Consider the following 19,590-nt stretch of genomic DNA (forward strand, 5'->3'; position numbering starts at 1 on the left):
TCCACATGGTTATCAATGCGTGGATCTCCCATGTGTGACCCACTAATTGGGTTCCACGTGAGGGGACGTGTTAAAATATCTCACATTGATCATATCTCTGTGAAAAAAAAAGAGTTTAAATATCATAACCCCACTCCAACTAATACCAAGGCATTTTGTGATAAAAACCCCACACCTAACAAATGGTGCAGGTGGTAATTACCAAGTTGGGAACAATATTGGTGTTGTTGGAAGTGGGCCCTTGGCCCGTCTCTCTGATAATTTTATAGATTGCCTACATATCTTCGAGACAGAGAATCAAATCACAAGTGCAGTTCTAAGAAAAAAATGATATGATGTAAGAATTACACCAAGGATCACTTTTGACGATAAGCCTATGGTAGGGCGTGAGGAGATGAGTTATCCGTAGACTTGCAAAGGGCGACGTTGTTATTGGGTCCATAGATGACTGCCTACATATCCCGAGAAGGGAAACAAACCGCTTATAGTTCGTGTGGTGCGACTATGGATAATATATTTTGAGCTTGGCAATGTTTCATTTCTTGGTGATCGGGGTAACATCCATGTGCTCTAAGTGATAGGTTATGTTGCCTTCTATTCCTGAGACTTTGTACGGTCCTTCCCAATTCGCTCCAAGTTTGCTTTCTCCTGGAATTGTTGTATTCTTGAAAACTTCTTTCAGGACTAAGTCTCCAGCTTGTAGATTTCTTAGCTTGACGCCTTTGTTGTAACACATCCGGATTTGCTGTTGGTAGGCAGCTAGTCAGACTTGAGCGCATTCTTGACTCTCCTCCATAAGATCGAGTTTGGTCTTCAGAATTCCCGCATTTTCTAAGACGGTCCACTCTTTGGTATGCAAATTTGGCATAGTTGTGATTTGAACTGGGATGACGACTTTAGCTCCATAGGCCATGGATAACAGCTTTTCTTCAAACATTGCAAAATGGTTTTGTTCGAGGCTTCTACCTGTCCATTACCTTGTGGATATCTCGGAGTGGAAGTGAGGTGACAGATCCCAAGCTCTTTGTACCATTCCATAACTTCAGAGCTGATGAACTATAGCCCGTTGTCTATTAGTATTGTGTGGGGAATTTGGCAGATGATGTTTTTCCAAACAAAATATTTGATAACTGCAGCTGTGATTCTTCTTAAAGGTTTCACTTCAATCCATTTCGAAAAATAGTCTATTGCCACTATCAGGTATTGCTTATTTCCCAAGGCATTCTTAAAGGGTCCTACTAAATCAATGACATTGCATGAACGGCCATGAACCCATCAGAGTATAAAAGGCTATGAACCCGTCATAGAAGCGTACCTTTGACATTTGTCTTAACTCTGGGTGCAGCTAATTGCATATTGCCACATGATGGGCCAACAGTAGCCTATGGTCATTGCTTTATGGGCCAATCATCTTCCTCCGACATGATTGCAACAGATTCTGGAGTTAATGTCATTTAGAATTTGTAGGTCAACCTCTGGTGTGACATACAAGGTATGAGGTATGGAGTAAGAACGCCAATAGAGCTTTTCACGAATGACTATATATGTTGATGCCTTTTGGATTAGCTTTTTGGCCAGGTTGTGGTCCTCTGGGAATTTCCAATCCCCTATGTAGTTGGTGATTTCGTCCATCCAATTTTCTTAAGTGTCGATGACGGATACCACTTCGGGCTTCATTTCGTGGATACTAAAGGCTTCTAGATATTCAAAGGGAATTGTCCATCGAATGAACAATCTACATTTGAAGTTATCCCGACGAGTGTGTTAACGTGACTATTCTTTCCTATAGGGATCTATATGATTTCTTACTTTTCAAACTTCTCGAGTAGAATTTTGACTTTGCTTAGGTAAAGCCCTATAGTAAGATGATGGGTGGGGCAATCCCCTATGACCTAATTAACTATGAGCATTAAATCACAATGAATTAGTAGTTCTTTTACCTGGAGTTCTTTCACAACTCTGAGTCCTGCCATGAGGGCCTCGTGTTCTACCTCGTGTTTTGCTTTGATATGTAGTATACCGGTTTCTACTCCCCCGAGTCTTCTCGAATCACAACTGCGCTTACTGCACAGTTAGATACAGCCAAGTACAAGTACAAGTCTTCTCCGTCAATTGGTTTGTATAGCAGCAGAGGTTTGGAAAGGTATTCTTTCAGTTTGGTGAATGCCTCTTCACATTCATCTGTCCAGAGTAGCCATTTGCTCTTCTTTATTGCCATAAAGAAAGGTTTGTAATTGTCGGTAAATCGTGAAAGGAATCTGCTTAGAGCTGCCACTCTTCTTGTCAAGCTATGTGTTTATTTCATGGTTCTAGGCGATCTCATTCCTATGATGGCCTTGATCTGATTCGGGTTAGCCTTAATTCCCGCTTAGTAACCATATAACCCAAGAATTTACCTGACGCTACTTCAAAGGTACATTTTTCTGGATTCAGTTTCGTTCTGTACTTCTGGAGTAGATCAAATGACTCTTGGAGATGTGTTAAGTAGTCCTTCTTCTTTTTTCTCTTGATAACCATAATGTCCACGTAGACCTTCATTGTGTCTCTGATCTTCTCCTTAAAGATTCAGTTGACAAGTCGTTAATATGGTGCCCCCGCGTTTTTTGGTTCGAAGGGCATAACTTTATAGAAGTATGTTCCTCGATCAATGACAAATGATGTTGTTTCCATGTCTGGCTCGTACATCTTTATCTGGTTGTATTCAGAGTAAGTATCTATGAAGCTCAAGAGTTCGAGTCTCGCGGTTGAATCTACGAACAAATCGATCCATATGAGTGGATATGGATCATTTGGGCAAGCTTTGTTCAAGTCCATAAAGTCCACATATAATCTCCACTTCCCATTCTTCTTTTGCACTAGCACAATGTTTGTCAACCAGTCCAGATGGTGGACTTCAACGATGAACTGGGCGTCCTTGAGTTTGTTTATTTCTACCTCTATAATCTTACTGCACTCTGTTTTGTGGTTCTGTTTATGCTGGATAATTGGTCTGACAATTGGATCCAGGTAGAGACGGTGGTAGATCACAAAGGAATCGATTCCAGGCATGTCATTTGCTAACCATGCGAAGATATAAATGTTAGCTCACAAGAAGTTGGTGAATCGTTCTTTTTCTCGATTGGTCAGCTTTAACGGATCTTGGCTTTCCATTCCAATCTGTCAGGATTGAGGCTAATGTACATGGCGTCCTCGTAGACTTTTAACTCCGGTGTACCGTCGTCTTGAAGGTCAAGATCCAGGTCAAATTCCTTATAACTCATCTATTGACCCCCCCCGACTATAATTGCTATGCTGATTCATCCAAGAAGGTTCTGGAGCTTTGTTCTTCTTTCCTGATCATGTTCATGCTTTCAACATTACAGTAACGTGTCGCTGATTAATCTCCCTTTATTTCTTTTACTCCTCCGGGAGCTAGTTAGTGGTGTAATTAGTGATACTTTGATGAAACAACCTTCATCTTATATAACCATTTTCGATCAATGATGGCGTTATGGGAGTTGGGCAATCCATTACGTGGAAAGTCACTAGGTGATTATAGCATTCTACTTAGATCGTTAGTTTCACTGTTCACAGAGATCGCACTAATGCCCCATTGAAGGAGTGAAGGGTTACTTTCTTTTTGTTGATGCTGTTGAGAATTCCCATCTTTTTTGCGGCATCCTTGAATTGGACGCTGACTCCTAAGCAGTTATTGACCAGGAAGCAACTTACCAAGGCTTTGGAGATTTGGACCTTGATGATGAAGGCATCATTATGAGGTGAGTGGACGTCTTCCAAATCATGATCTGAAACATCAGTATATTAGAAGTGACCGCCAATGGTTTGTTGACGACAACCACTATTCTTGGTTTCTTGCAAGCTGCCTTCCTTTCTTTCCGGGTGTTTCCCAGATATTCTTGCTCACCATATATACAGTTCACCTCAGATGATGCTTATTCCCCTCGAGCATTGGACAAGGTGGAGACCAAGAAGTCTCCAGGATTTTCCAGAATGTTTCTTTGGGATATGGCTTTGAAATGACTCCTCAAATGTCAGATCAATCACCTTCGTCTTTCAGGCAGCCAATTCTTCAAAATGGGTAACAGCTTCTTTGAGGTCTACAATGTGTGCCTTTATGCCAACGAGCCTAGTAGGCTTTCTAGAAAATCATAACCGAACTTTTAAGGTAACTGTATTTAAATCATCCTTACTCCAGCCCTGGAAAATTATGGTCCTACGTCAACTATCATCTGTGAAATCCCAAGTGGGTTGAGAAAAAAGTGTGAAAATAATGGGCAAAAAAAATATATATATGCTAAGAAAATTACACCAAATGCAGGACCTTATTAGTACAAAATCTGAAAGAAAAGAAACTGTCTTTTTGCTTTTGTGGGTACAGAAAGAAGCTATCTATTTATTCATTTCAATTAGTTAACTCCATGTATTGAAACCTTTGAATAAACTCAAGCATACCATGCCTCCTTGGTGCGAATTTCCCCACCGATTCTATTTCTCCCTAACAACTGAGTATCTAACTTACTAACACTATCACTTTCATTAAAAAAATAATAATAATAACCATCCATTATTGCTTTTATACAATTGTGTGAAATTTTATGCCTTGACTCGGGAGGAGCTCCATTGCTTTCTATGGCTTGTTGGGTAGTTGATGTGTTATAAACTACCACTCAATTAAACCCTCTTATTAACAATTGTTGTAAAGATGTAAGTAGGGATCGTTCTAAGCCGGGGATTATGAGGGATTGCTAATCTACTTAAAACTAACTCAAAAACACAAAACTAGGCTTGAAAACACTTAACTAGACTCAAAGAACTCGAAACAAACTAAAGAGACTAAAAACAGCAGAAAATAATCAAATGGACTCAAACTAGACACTAAAGGGTAATTTGGACAAAATTTAATTTTAACTTGACTCAAAACACTTAAAAACGCAAGTTTGGACAGATTCTAACAAATTTGACACAACAAAGTAAAGGGGATTGGGTTTTTAACGAATTTAAAGTAAAGACAAGTAGATTAAAGACTTAAACAAGTTTGGCACGAAATTGGGGGAAAATATGGGTGATTGGCTAGCTAAAGGGTCCTTCTCCACACATGACACACTTGCATACAAATCAATTTCTAGTTGCTTTTCCAATAAATAATGAACCTCAACACCCCAGATTAACAGTGAACAGCACTAATTAACCCTCAGATTTTCCTTAAGTCATTGAATTGGATGGATAACGCATCTGCAACCAAATTATTCTTCAATAGTTCCATACATGAGCAGCATAATAGAGATACAATCAAAGATCATTAAGTTTTGTGAAAATCATAAACATTGACAAGGCATTCGTAACTATGAACAACATGGTACTCCTGCCTGGAATTTACTTAACACGGTTGTGACTAGCAACCTCCACTACTTATGAATATAAGTTCATAACAACTAGGTGAAACTCCCTTATATTCTAGCATCAAATTCATGCATGCAAACTAAGTATGCATCCTAATCAGCAAACAAAAATAAGTTATGAATCAAACAGTTAAGTAAATTGCATTCACAATTTATGAAATCACAACTGGAAGTAATCAATTCATATTGCAAATATGTTCATGGCTTTGAATTTTGCTCTAACTAAAACGACTTTAGCTCCTCATGTTCACAATTAAACAAAGATAACTTAAATTAAACATTGGAAACAAAAGATGGATTACACCTAAAAACGTTCCAACAATCCAACAATCTTGAATGGCAGGCACGGCTCCAAGCTATCCTCTCCTTCCTTGCAAAATTGCGGCACAAGGGTGTGAATGAATGGTTCTGTGGATTGGATGATTGGTGTGAAGTATGATGAAGGATGGGGGTCGTAGTGAATGGTGTGGCACAATGTTATATTCAAAGGGAAAGATAGCTAAAACCCTAATTAATTTTGGAGATAGATTTGTACACCAAATCCTCAAAAAAAAAAAGGGTAATTAAATGTCAGAACTCAAGGGAGAAAGAGAAAAAAGATATGTGGCAAGATCCTAGAGGGAAAGGGACAAGGCTTGCACAGCAAGGAAGGGTTTCTAAAAGGGGAGATGCGGCACCCTTTTAAGATTAGGGAAAATACCTTCTAGAAGCCTGATTTAGGTTTCCCAATGTCATTTAGATTTCCCCCTTTCAACTGGAAATTAGGAAAAGCTAAGGTTTGGATAATGTTTCCTTTTTCTTGCTAATTCCTTGATTTCTTTTGTCTTGAATTTATTTCCTTCATTTCTTTGCTCATTCCTAGCCTCCTTTGAACTTCAAATTTGTCCATCCACCTTACTCCAAGCATGTGATATCCATTCCAAGCCCAAAACTGCTCCAAATTGCACTTTCTTGCTACTTTAGCCATTTGGACCTACAAACACACGAAAATAGCTTAAAATACTAAAATAACTAGGAACTAACAACATAAATGCAAGAAAACAAGCTAACTAAGTCACATAAATATGCTCCAACAGTAGTTTGGAATGGAAGAAATCAATCTTAGGAGGAAATCTCTCTTCGATGTGATGAAGGGTTTGGAAATCTCCCTTTGATGTATTGAAGGGTTTGGAAAATGTATATTAATGTGCGGTCATGTTAATCAACACATAAATAATAATTCAATTATCAAAAACTATGTCATTTTGTTTACATAATATGATTTAATAAATGGTCTCCCTCGCTTTACTCTTTTTCTTAATAAGCAACTTATCTTCTCCTTTCACCTTGAACCGGTTACTGGAATTTTATGCATTCATGTAGGGTCGTATCTTTTGTTTTCTTGCATGCAGTATACACCACTAAATAGTATTAAGGACTAACATAATAAATTGGTATTGAACTCGAAATTTACATGATTCGAAATAGAATCGGATTTTCAATCAAATGATTATGGAAGAGGTTGGAGCGGTAGTGGTAGTAGTGGTAGTGGGATTGGAAGTGGATTTGGAAGTGGGAGTGGAATTGGATTCTCAATCAAATGATTCTGGAAGAGGTTGGAGCGGTAGTGGAAGTGGTAGTGGGATTGGAATTGGAGTTGGAAGTGTCAGTGGTTGCAGAGCATATAGCCTCAACGTCATATAAGGCTTCTGGGTTCAGGAATTGGAGTTGGAAGTGTCAGTGGTTTCAGGAAGTACTTATCATTCTATAAATATGTTAAACTCAATTAAATGAGCTTGCAGAGCATATATCCTCAACGTCATATAAGGCTTCTGGGTTCTATATATTTGTAGATGCTCAGCCTCAATATTAAAGATTGCATCAAGATCGTGGCTAATTGAGAAACAAAACATAATATTCATGTTTCCGAATCACTATGGCTTTGAAGCCCTCACACATCTGCCGGTATAAAACCACAAGTTATGTGCCATATGTATACTGACATAAGAAATTTATTTTCTTTACCAAAGGAAGAACTTCGCAACCGCTGACAGGATTACCTGCATCAATTATACAGATGCAATTCCTTTTTGCAGAAAGAACTTTTTTCAGGAACTGCTACGAGTTGGCAGAACCAAACTCGTCTGCGTACAGAGAACAAGTTGCGTGGTGCCTTGGGGAGTCATCATAGGCATATATAACTGACGATGTATAAGTCTTTTTTTCTTGACAAAATTCTGGAGCGGATTTTAAAAATTCCAGACCGCAAGGTTGAGTGTGTAATTTTTTCTTGTAGACTTTTCCTCATGCAATGTTTGAGTAGTTTTGAGTAGTACAAAATTCTATTTACAAGTCATTCGTTCATACACTTCATCATCTCTTATTCATATGCTACTGTTATTGAGTAGTTTTGAGTTTTAGAGCTATCGTATAGCTTGACTGAATTCCCTCTTATTTGTAAATTTCGAAGGCTACTTTGATTGATGGAGCAGCAGACCCTGCCCCTGAGCAATGGGGAAAAACAACTATGGAGGAGCAATCGGAAAGTGGTATTGGGGGATGGCCTGGCGTCACAGCAGATATAATGCCTCCCAATGCTACCCCTTCGACTATATGGAGGAGCTGCATTTGAAAGGGTTATGCATGGATTCCACTGTGCTGCATATTCAATTGAATGTCCTCCAGTGTCTAGGGAGAAGGTAATACATATTCTGGTAGATCAAATGAGCTAGGAATTCTATATATTTTGTACAGAGGCAAGTTCTAAGTCTTCTTGTATCAGGTGGCAAATATCCTACTTGCCCATGCTAGCCGAGGTGGGGGTAGAGGAGTGACGGAGGCGGCTGCAGAGATTGCACGCTCATGGCTTGCTCCTCTTCTTGACACTGCATGTGATCGGCTTGCATTTGTTTTGAGAAACCTTTTTGATCTTGCCATAGAACGAACTCGCAACTGTGATTCAGAATGTAAAAGCTATCTACCTTACCCACACCTTTGTTTTTCCAGATCAAATGTTTTACATGAAATGTGCATTAACAGATGAAGAAATGAGTAGAATGTGGAACTATTACATTGATGCTTCTCTTTTATATTTTCCCCTGATTTCATTTTGTTGATTTCTCCAACCTAGGATTCAAATACAAATCTTTATTTATGGGACTAATAGTACTTAGCTCTGATAATAGAACCTTGGGGGTGCTTGTTTACTGTGTAGGTGGGAGGAAATCTGGAAATATGGATGGGTATAGTGGTTTCCATGCTGCTCTTAGGCAGGCACACAACAGATTTATAAAGGAGCTTGCTAAACAGCGCAAGCAACTAGTTCGGCACCACCTCGATTCAGTTACAAGTCCACACTCATTGGTTTGTTATGGCAATGACTTTCAACGCAGTTTTGGTTCCAGTACCGCTTCTTCTTACAACTTTAACCACCCTTCAGTCACTTCATTATTACTTGAGTTATCTGATGCCACGATGAAGGATCAGAAAAGAACGCACACCAAACAACTCCCGCAAAAGGTGCAGATTCCTGAGACCCCATCACCTGATCAGCCATGTGATGGTGGTTTGAAGAAAGATCTTGGGAATGGCATTGACATAGGAGCAAGAAAGCGGATCTCAAGAATGACTGGAAACGACAGAAATCCTGACAATGCAAGAATACAGCAAAATGGTGGTTCCCTTTTGTTTGGAAATGCTGATGGTACTTTAAAATCAGCCACGGCTTATACTGAAATCTGTTTATCAGCTGCACAGCATTTCGGGCGGATACGTGAAGTTCTTATTGAGAGAAATGTGGCATCAGCTTTATTATAGGTGGTATTTAGTATTTTGGACATGTTTGTCGTACCTGGCTCAATTGATGTACTGCAGAATGAGCAACAATCGCTTCAGAAGCGCCAAAAGACACTCCTGTCTTGTTTGGATGAGTTTAAAACTCTAGCTCGCGCACTTTGATGTTAGAAATGTAAGTTTTATAGGTGTTTTCTCTCATGGTTTACTGCTAGTGAACATTTGAAAATTTCACTCCGAGGCTAAAATTTGTTGTCGCTAATCTTTTAATGCCTCATCGGATGTGTTGTCTGTAACGCCATTTGTTGTCATTTGGCATTCATTTTTGTGTATAGAGTCACTGTGCACTTTTAATATCGACTGAGTGATGAAATCGTTCTGCAGTTATATATGATTTAGTGTTTTGCAAAGTGTAAAGGCCCATGTTATTCGAAGCATCAATTTAAAAGCGTAAAAGAACTGAAATTGAACCGAATGGACATATAACTGAGACATTGATTAACAAAACCATTGAGTCACATGAACAATCCCAACGATTCAGTTGCGACTGTTGTATCCTATACCGTTTGGTACGTGGGACGGAACGGAACGGAGTGGGATAAGGCGTTCCGTCCCACATTTGGTGCACCTAAAACGAGTGGAATGCGCTATTCCACGGGACAAGTTTTGGATGAATTTTCGTTCCACCTCACCCCCCTTGGAACGACTCATTCCACATCCGTGGAACACAAAATTATAACCTCTCCGTCTCCTTCTTCCTCCTTGTTTCCATCCGAGGGCATCTTTGCTCCCTCTCTATTCTGTCCAGTCTCATCCCGTCCCATTCCGTTTCGTCCCATCCCGTTTGCATACCAAACGATACCTATAGGGAACGAGTGAAGTGATATACTGTTGTACTGATTTGAGGATTTTCCCAAATTGCAGTGTACATGCCGGTAATTTCTAATTTTTTTTTTTAATTTTTAATATGTATTTCTTACCTAATTGAAGGAAAAATGATAAAAAAATCGGTTACGGTGGTTGGACATATGCAAAGAAAGCCTACTGACGCTCCGATTAGAAGATACGACTATGGGATAGAGATCCAAGGCCGAAAGGGTAGAGGAAGACCTAGGAAAACTTTGGAAGAGACTCTAAGAAAAGACTTAAAGTACTTGGATCTAACGAAGGACATGACACAGAACCGAACGCAATGGAGTTCTAGGATTCATATAGCCGACCCTACTTAGTGGGAAAAAATTTTGTTGTTGCTGTATTTCTTACCTAATGAATATGAACCGTTGGTTTTGGATTACATCTTTTTTTTTTTTAATCCAACAGCCCATATTATGCCATGTGGGCCCAAAAGGTAATAAGTGATTTTTTTTAGTGTTTTTTTTTTTAAATTTTGTTTGTTTGAAAAATCTGGACCGTAGGATAGAAAACCTGCTCAAATCGAACGGCTAAGGGGTTGATTGCGCCTGCAGCGCGGGTCCGAATGCTGCAGGTTTGGTCTGTTGACTCGCTCTCATGCGCGCATGGAGCGCACGCAATGGAGTAAAAAATTATAACGTGAGTGACATCACCCTAAAGTCACAGGGCCTCAGCCGTTGGGTTGGGCAATTGTGGCCCGATTGAGCAATTGGGCTCCGCTTCTTTGTGTGTTCTGGAGGATAAAATCACCCAATTGCCCAATTGGGAGGGTTGGAACTTGGAAGTGCTCTCAAATGGATCCCACTTGGGGGAGTGGGTTGGGCCAACCCCCTATAACTTGAAAAGCAAGTTAAAGGCCTAAGATGTTTTAACCTCAAATTTGAGTTTAGGCCACTAAGGATTGGTTTGGTTATATTGAGTTAAAGGCCTACCGGTAAGAGGTAAGATAAAAGGGTTCATTAGCTGCCGTTAGATCAACCTCAACTGCCTAATTTAACGGTTCCTAAAAGCCTCGATATTAGTAGTGTAATTATTCATTTATAAGTATAATATATCTTGTCAAGTTTTCGATGTGGAATTGTCTTCCTCAATGTGGTTGGACCACGTCATTAGTAGACCACATATTCAAAATTCGTCCTTAGGTCAAGTCAAGGTCTTGTTCACAATTGAACAGTCAAATTGAGATCTTGTTCCCAATTGGAATTGCCGCGCTTGGTTAGGGACAACTTATGTGAACGTATCTGCAATATCTACCTAATATCAAAGACATATCAACAATATTTATTTTTGTGGACGCTGACAACAATGAACAAGTAGAAGATGGCAGAGCAGACAAATCGCAGCGGCATCCATCGTCGCGGTGGTGGGTTTTATTGTGGAAAGCAAGCTGATATTGGTGTTTAATTCTCTCTCTGTCTCGCCACCATATTAGACGCCACCACCATCGAAACACATCACAACTACCATTGAAAAGTTCAAAATTCTATATCACTTGGCTCAAGCCGTATGTTTTCCATAAAGTTATGAGCTGTATGTTTATTATTAACATGATTTTGATATTTCAGAGAATTTTTATTATTTTCTATTGTATTGGGAGAATTTTATCAATTTCATCAAATAAATATGAGGTTTCCTCGCGTTCAAACTCTAGGGTTTATTGTTGAATAACTCCTAACATTTGGTTGTTTTCGTCGCAATAATTGTGCAAGATAGTAACGAAATGTAAGTAGTCAGTTAATCAGCACAATTCTATAAGCTTTTATCCGCCATTGGAAATTATCTATAAGCTTTTATCCGCCATTGGAAATTATCTGTTCAAACACACTCCTAATCCTACTCACCAATTGTTGTTTTTTCTTTGAACACCATTATCACGGTGAATGATTATGATATTAGAATTTTCATATCACGTATGAATTTTGTGGGATAAGCTGAAAAGGGATCGGAATAAAATCAGTCTTTATTTTTTCTGTCAAAGTCTGTCATGATAATTTACGATTGTTGGGGCGCATGCAGAGTCATTTTCTTCTCCCACAATGATTCAGAGACTGTTATATGATGGTTTCTGAATTTCTTGTGTTTTTCTACTTCTAATATGAATAAATAAAAATTAATTATTAATAGCAATTATCCAATTTGACCCTTAAGACAACACGCAAATAATTATTTTAATATTTTAAATATTTTATTAAGTTTTTAGCCACGTGGCACAAATGTGGCAGCCACGTCAGCACAAATGGGGATCCTATATTTGCCATGTCATCACTTAACAGTTTACTTAACAGATTTTCTAACGGAGGTATGAAATTGAAATAAAATGATAAGTAAATGTATGAAATTTAAATGTTTTAAAAATGTTGTAAGGAATTGAAATCGACATCAAACTTGAGGGGCTAAAATGTAATTTACCCAAAAAGTAAAGTTGAAGGGTACACAATTATATATAAATATAGGAAAACTAATAAAAATGACTTGAAAACTTTGAATTTTAACGATAAGGGCAAAATAAAGGGTAAAGAAAATAGTACACGGATTAACTTTGTAGTGTAAAATTGTGGTTTTTAGTTAAAATGAACAGTACCAAGAGCTTTTCGTTAAAGTTCCCTATAAATATCTGCCCTGAAAAATTCAATGGAACTATTCATGAATCCGTGACACAGGAGATGAATAGGATCAATGATATCAAATTTGTGTGTGTGGAGTATGGTCCCTAATCTCAGGGACCTGATCCGAGAAGATAAAATTACAATAAGTTTTACTGAGTAAGATTTTCTTCCTTCTAAATTTTTTTCTACTATGTCCTCTCTTATTTGATCGTTCACGATTAAGTCATATTAACGTCTTGTGTTAACTTCTCTACGAAGAAATAAAGTCAAAAAATGAAAATAAGAGAGAAAATGACTAAAGAAAAGAGAATTTGAAGGAAAAAGAATCATACCTCAAGTTTTACTATAACAAAACTTTTCTTGCTGGTTGGAGTGATTGCTAACTTAAAGGAGAGGAGAAAGGAGATAAATCTTTCAAAGAATAATATAAAAAATTCAAATAGTCTAACATGTTATGTTATCATATTGTCTATCAGAAGTGTATATCTAATCGTACTTTTATTAACCCAACAATTTTGATTGACAATACCTAATTAACAACATAATATGTTGTATTGTGACAAGAAATTTTTATGCTCATACTAATTTTGTGTAGCAAAGAAATACATCATAAGGATTTTATCAGGTAAAAACTTTTGTTGCCAAAGGAAATTCTTAGTAGAAGGCGTACAAGACAAATACAACTTGGTGTAGTCAGCAAAATACAAATTGAGAAAAGGACTGCATTTATCACACTTCGGGTTAATTACACAAATACCCCCTTAGATTTATTGTATTTTCACAAAACTCCTTCAAGTTTGAAACATACCACAAACACCCAGTGGTTGATCCAGGATTTCAAGATCGGGGGGAGGGGGGTCCCAAGATAAAAGTTCAAAAAAAATATATTTTACTAATTTGGTTTCATATCACTATTTTCTATTGAACTTGGTTCATTGAATAAATCAAGATTAATCTCAAATATAATAAAACTAACAAATTCTCCTCAGAAACATAATTCAATTAGTGACTCTACAAAGATGAAATTTGTTGATGTAACATATATATTATTAATTGGGAGTTGGGACTAGAGTTTAGGATTAAAAAACTTATATGAATTTGGAAGAAATAAAATTAGGCAGCTAAAGGCTGTGGAACGGCAAATGTTGGAAGGTTGTGATGATTAGGGCTGGGAGTTCTTAAATATAATCTGGGAATACTTGAAAAGACGGGGGTTCTCTGTAGAGAAAACGGAGATATTTTAGTTTTTAAATTTTTTATAATGACCTGGTTCAAAAACGTTATCGTTTTGGCTAGGTCTTTTAAAACAAAAATTAAAAACATCTTCTTCGTTATAAACACTGCTGCCTACACATCCATGGAGGCAACAAGCTTGTCCACTGCACCTGCCCAATTTGTTGGAGGATCCTGAAGATCGATCACAAGCGTTTCTTCGGACTTCCAAAGGGTCCCTATATGAATCTACCAGTGTGAACACCCCTTGAGGTTTTAGGAGAAATTTGTCCTCATCATTAATTATATTTTTTTTAAATAAAAAATCCTTTGAATAAATAGAATTAAAATCCAAATTAAAATCTTACATTAAAAAAATAAAAAGAAAATTAAAGAAATATCATTATCTTTCTTCCTCTATCATGGACTTGGATCTTCTCTGGAATTCAGCATAAAAAAGTTCCAGGTTTCCAACCACAACTTGCATTTCCTAAAGAAGATTCTTAGGATTTGGCAGTTTTTATATTTTTTTTATGGCAGAGAGTGAGGCCAAACTTGTGGAGAGGTTGATTGATTGAAAAACAGAGACGAAGGAGTAGCTTTTTGTGAGGACGGCTAGGGAGGATATGAAGCATGTTAAGAATTTCCATTATGTTGTGGTGAATGCAGAGGAGAGGCCCTAAACTGTATATTGATTTTTAAAAGGGAACTTTAACGAAAAGCACCTGGTACTGTTCACTTTAACGAAAAACCACATTTTTACACTAAAAAGTCAATCCTAGTACTATTCACTTTACCCTTTATTTTGTCCTTATCATTAAAACTTAAAGTTTTCAAGCCCTTTTCATTAGTTTTCCTTTTTTAAAAAGGTTTTTTTTTTAAAGTAATTAAAAATGAGGGCAAATTTGTCTTTAAGAAAATATTTTAAGGTGATGTCAGCCCTAAAGGGGTTATGTGAAAGTAAATTAGAACCTCAAGGGGAGTCAATGTTATGTTTCAAATGTGAGGGAGTTTTATGAAAACACAATAAACCTAATGGGGTATTAGTGTAATTAACCCTTAAACTTTTATATGATTTATGGTGTTTATACCTTTCATTGGACAAAGTGGCTTATTACATTTGAGTCTTAGTAAAAGGATAGATAGGAGAGAAAATCTTCCATAGAAGAATATTCATATCTTCTCAGATAATACGACATGTTCTCAAATTTATCACCTAACATCGCATATGCATTCATGATATTATTTACTTGACAACGTGCTATGGTCAGCAAAATACAATTTGTGAAAAGGACTGCATTTTTATCTCAAAGTATTTTGGTCACAAATTTGACTTGGTTCATATGAGAGTGACGTTTGTTTCATCAGCATAAAGAACTAAGATGATCTATTAAGTTCCAAGTTGGACTGATAATTTCTTACCAAACAGGTCGGTCAAATTACTAGCATGGTTTTTAAGGACTCATCCATCATCATGAATGACCATTGACAAATATTATGAATTGCAATTGATACCCTCAATGTTTTAGGCTATCTCTAAGGGATAGGAAAATTTAGAATTAAATGAATTATATTTGACTACTTTTAAAAATGATTTAATCCCTCTGCACCGGATAAGTTGAGGTCATATATATGACTTTGGAGTTATATGTGAAGTTATATTTAACTTTTAGAGATAAAAATGTTATATTTAACTCTAAATTTTGACTCATTATTTCTGTAATGTACAAAAGTTCAACTTGGCTTTGCATGCATTAGACATAATATAACTTGCACCACCACATTTTAGAGTCAAATATAACTTCACAACTTTTAATTATTAATTTTAAAATTGCAGATAACCTTCTTTTCAAATTAGAGATAAACATCCTGGAAACTCGTGTGTCATTGAAGGTGTCTTCGAACTTGAAGAAGAGAGATATAATTATAATAGGAAAAATTGAATATTACAAAAGAATTTGAAATTGGAATTACCACTATATTGATAAATTTATTCACTCTGCGTCTGGAACTAAAATGAGAAGGAAGTCAATTCTCATTATTCTATTTACTAAATTCTTTAGTATAAAATATATTTGTTTACCAACTTATACAATCATATTGAGAATGGTTTCTCTATACGAAAATACTTTTCTCCACAAAAAAAAAAAAAAAATCATTTTATTTTAAAATTATTATAAATATGGAGACTCGTGATCGTTTTATTTTAGGGAACTTTAACGAAAAGCACCCGGTACTATTCACTTTAACGAAAAACCACATTTTTACACTAAAAAGTCAATCCTAGTACTATTCACTTTACCCTTTATTTTGTCCTTATCATTAAAACTCAAAGTTTTCAAGCCCTTTTCATTAGTTTTCCTTTTATTTTAAGCTATAATAAGGAACATAACTGTGGATGCAAATTTCCGCCTTCTTCTTGGACAAAATTGCACCTACAAAATAATTAACACCTTAGGGTCAAGGCCAAGAGCCTCACGCACCCACGATGAATGGGGGGGGCTTTGGCCGAAGAACCTCCGATGCCAAAGTTAGAATTTAGAGAGAAAAAGTGTTTAGAGAGTTTTTGGAGTTTTGCAAAAGTGTGGGAATCCTCTTTTGGTGAAAATTGGAGCCTATTTATAGGGATAGGGTGTAACTTATGGTTTAATGTGTGATTTAATGGATTAATTAGGCAATTAATCCATTAATTGGTTAATCAACACATTTTTGGAATAAATATTTTGGGGGTTATGTAATTTATATGGGATGTTTTGAAGGTTATGATATAATTACCTTGTGGAAAATATAGGATGAGGATGGATGAAATAACTTTGAATTTGTTACCTATTTTTGGCACTTTTGATTTGGTTGAAGGATGATTGTCCGCTGCTCGCGCGTAGGAATCCCGTTGTACCTCAAGGGTATTTTTGTCATCTTTTGTCAAAAAATCCACGTGTCGCCTTGTGATTATTTTTTGCTCCACAAATGCCCCTACACCTGTTAGGCTGCTCGTAGGAAAGGGTAGCAGGTGTAGAGATCATCTTGCTTTAGGAAACATAGGATTGCTTCCTATTTTGATGTAGATTCTCTCTTTAATAGGAAATTAGGTCATTCTAGGAAAGGGAAATAAATTTATCTCAAAGCCAATTTAAGTCCACAAGTGGGCTATTAAATCATTTTTGGAGAGCGATTTATTCTACTCTACAAGAGAGAGAGAGAGCTTAGAGGATATTTGTTCCCCCTCTTCTAGCAATCTTCTACATCTTGCCTGTGCAAAGGACCGTCTTTAGTTGATTTCTTCGTCTTCTCTGTGCCACACCGATGTAAGAAAAATTTAATTTTTTCTTGTCTTCTTCTTGGATAGTGCTATTGCGGGGCAGCCGTCGGGGTGGTGCAGCACGTCGACTGGCAGGGGCCAGAAGTCGGCTCAGCATGGGCCGAGGAGGCGTCGTGGCAGGGGCCACTGCTTGGGCTGTTTGGCTTAGCTAGAGCAAAGGGCAGCTTGTGCGGCCGGGGTCGTGGATTGTGGCGCTGGGGCGCAGTGCTAGGTGAGTCATATGGCTCATGTCCTTTGGGTTCTTGGACCAGAGTCGGGCCAGGCTAGTGACTGAGAGAAATGAGGAGGTCGTGAGAGCTCATGAGTTGCTAGAATGCTAAGCATGCAGGCCTCCTGCCTGCTAGAATGCTGGGTTGAGCTCTTCTGCTGAGTACCGTGAATGTCGTTGGCTACTTAGTCCTCTTCGTCGGGAGAAATGTAGGCTACCCCCGAAAGATGAGGTAAAGAGGATTAAGGCGGATGCATTGGCTCATCTGATCACTGTCGTAGAGCTTACAATGAATGAAGGTGGAAAGAAGAGACATTCCCCGCCTGTTCAAGAGATGCTGATTAAGAGAAAACTGAAGACTTCTTTCACTGCTCGTGAGGGTCCGCCTACTGTCGAGAGGTCTGTGATTGGCATGACTTCTTCTGATGGGAAAAAAAATGAAGTTGCTAGATCTGAGCATGTGGTGCCTGCCATCGAGAATAGCTAGTACGATTGCTGATATGATTGCTCAGCGTAGAGGTCCTATCGTGCCCCCAATGCCGAAGTTTGTACCAAGACGTCCGTTGGGAGCTAAGTCTGGTACACCTTTGGAGAGACTTGCTTTTATGAAGAGCAATAAGGTGGACTCTGCTGCTAAAGTGGCACTAAGGCCCACTCCCTCTGCTGCAGAAACCGACTCACCTGCTGGGAAAGAGGAGAATGCTCGCGTGGGTAGTTGTGAGAAATCCACTAAGCCTGCTTATGGGGAGGTTGCTGAGATCCATGTGCTGTTAAGACCAGATCTGCTTGAAGACATGGACGTTTGTGCCAAGTTTATTATTGGCGTTAGAAATGTTATTTGCCCAAGTTCATTTGTGAAGCATACGACCCAATATAGAATCACTGGTCTGCTTGCTATGATACAGATGTAGCAAGGCTGCCAAGAAGGTGACGAAGACTATGGCAGCTGAAGCTTATTCCTCGGTTGAGGAGATCAAGAGGTTGGATTATGAGTTCGTTGCTTTGAAAGGGTCTAATATTTCTGCCCCCACTTCTCTGCAGCTTGAGACCGCTTGCAAAGAGATCATTGACTTGAAGACTAGGCTTGACGCGATCCAAATTAAGTATGAAAGTGCAGAGAAGGAGATTGGATGTTACATACCTCAGATTCAAGATCTTGAGTTTGCAGTTTCTGAGCTTCGTTTTGCTGCTTATGCAAAGGATGAAGAGTTGATTGCTGCTTATAATCAAGTGATCCACTTCAAGAAGGTCGTTGATAGGCTTGAACCCCAAGTGTTGGAACTTCAAGGTGTACTGAAAATCAATGAAAGTTCGAAGAATGAAGTGGATGAGCTGCAGTGCATCCGTGTTGGTCTGCTTGAGAAGAATGAGCAGCTGAAGGGTGAGAATGATGGGCTTGAGGTTTCGAGACCTTCTCTATTTCTCTGGAAGACTTGCTTGCTTTTACTTTTAAGGCTTCCATTGGTGAAGTAGTTGGAGAAGTTAGTGCCCTGGCTGGGACAGCCGAGGGAGAAGCGCCGGATCATGCCGCTGCTAAGAGCGTCGCGACTGCTGAAGGTGTGGCGACCGAGTAGTCGTGGGATGTCCAAGCTGCTGTAGTCTTCTAGGTAGACTTTAGAATTTTATTTGTTTTTCCTTGTATATCTTATTTTGCTTGAACTCCTTCGGTCTTTACTAATTGTTTATAAACATGCTTCTTTCACTTTTCTTCATCTTCGCTTCTTTTGTTCATGCCCTAACCTTTAGACTTGATAGACCAGTGGCAGGCATGCTACTTTTTTATAAGCAGACAAGCTTGCGTAGCCTATGCAGCCGTAAGTGTTGGTGTAGAACTTTGACAAGTTGTTAGCCATAGGGTTGGCAGCCGGATGCCTTACTTACAGAAGCAGACAAGTTCGCGTAACCACTAGGCTATTAAGCTTGGCTTTCTCCAATTCCGTAAGTTGTGTAGCAAGTATCATAACACTTTAGGACTTAGTGTAGGTTTCCGTGCTTGAAAGAGGTGAAGCTTATCGACTACGTAGCATGTCGGCAGTGGATAAAACTTCGTATATGCGCGATAGCTTGTTTAACCTTTCACAAGAATGTGCGGTTTTATAAGTCTAGCACGGTTTTATTGCTCGAAGGGCAAGCCGTAGGCAGTCTTCTGGAAACTGTAGGCTA

General features: G+C 38.3%; 1 pseudogene; it reads left to right on the top strand.

Moving 5' to 3' along the window:
- Positions 1 to 7,193: 7,193 nt before the first annotated feature.
- On the top strand, positions 7,194 to 9,561 carry LOC103413294 (dynamin-related protein 5A-like; annotated as a pseudogene).
- The last annotated feature ends 10,029 nt before the right edge of the window (positions 9,562 to 19,590 follow it).

The sequence above is a fragment of the Malus domestica genome, chromosome 11, assembly GCF_042453785.1.
Source record: "Malus domestica chromosome 11, GDT2T_hap1".
Lineage (NCBI taxonomy): Eukaryota > Viridiplantae > Streptophyta > Magnoliopsida > Rosales > Rosaceae > Malus > Malus domestica.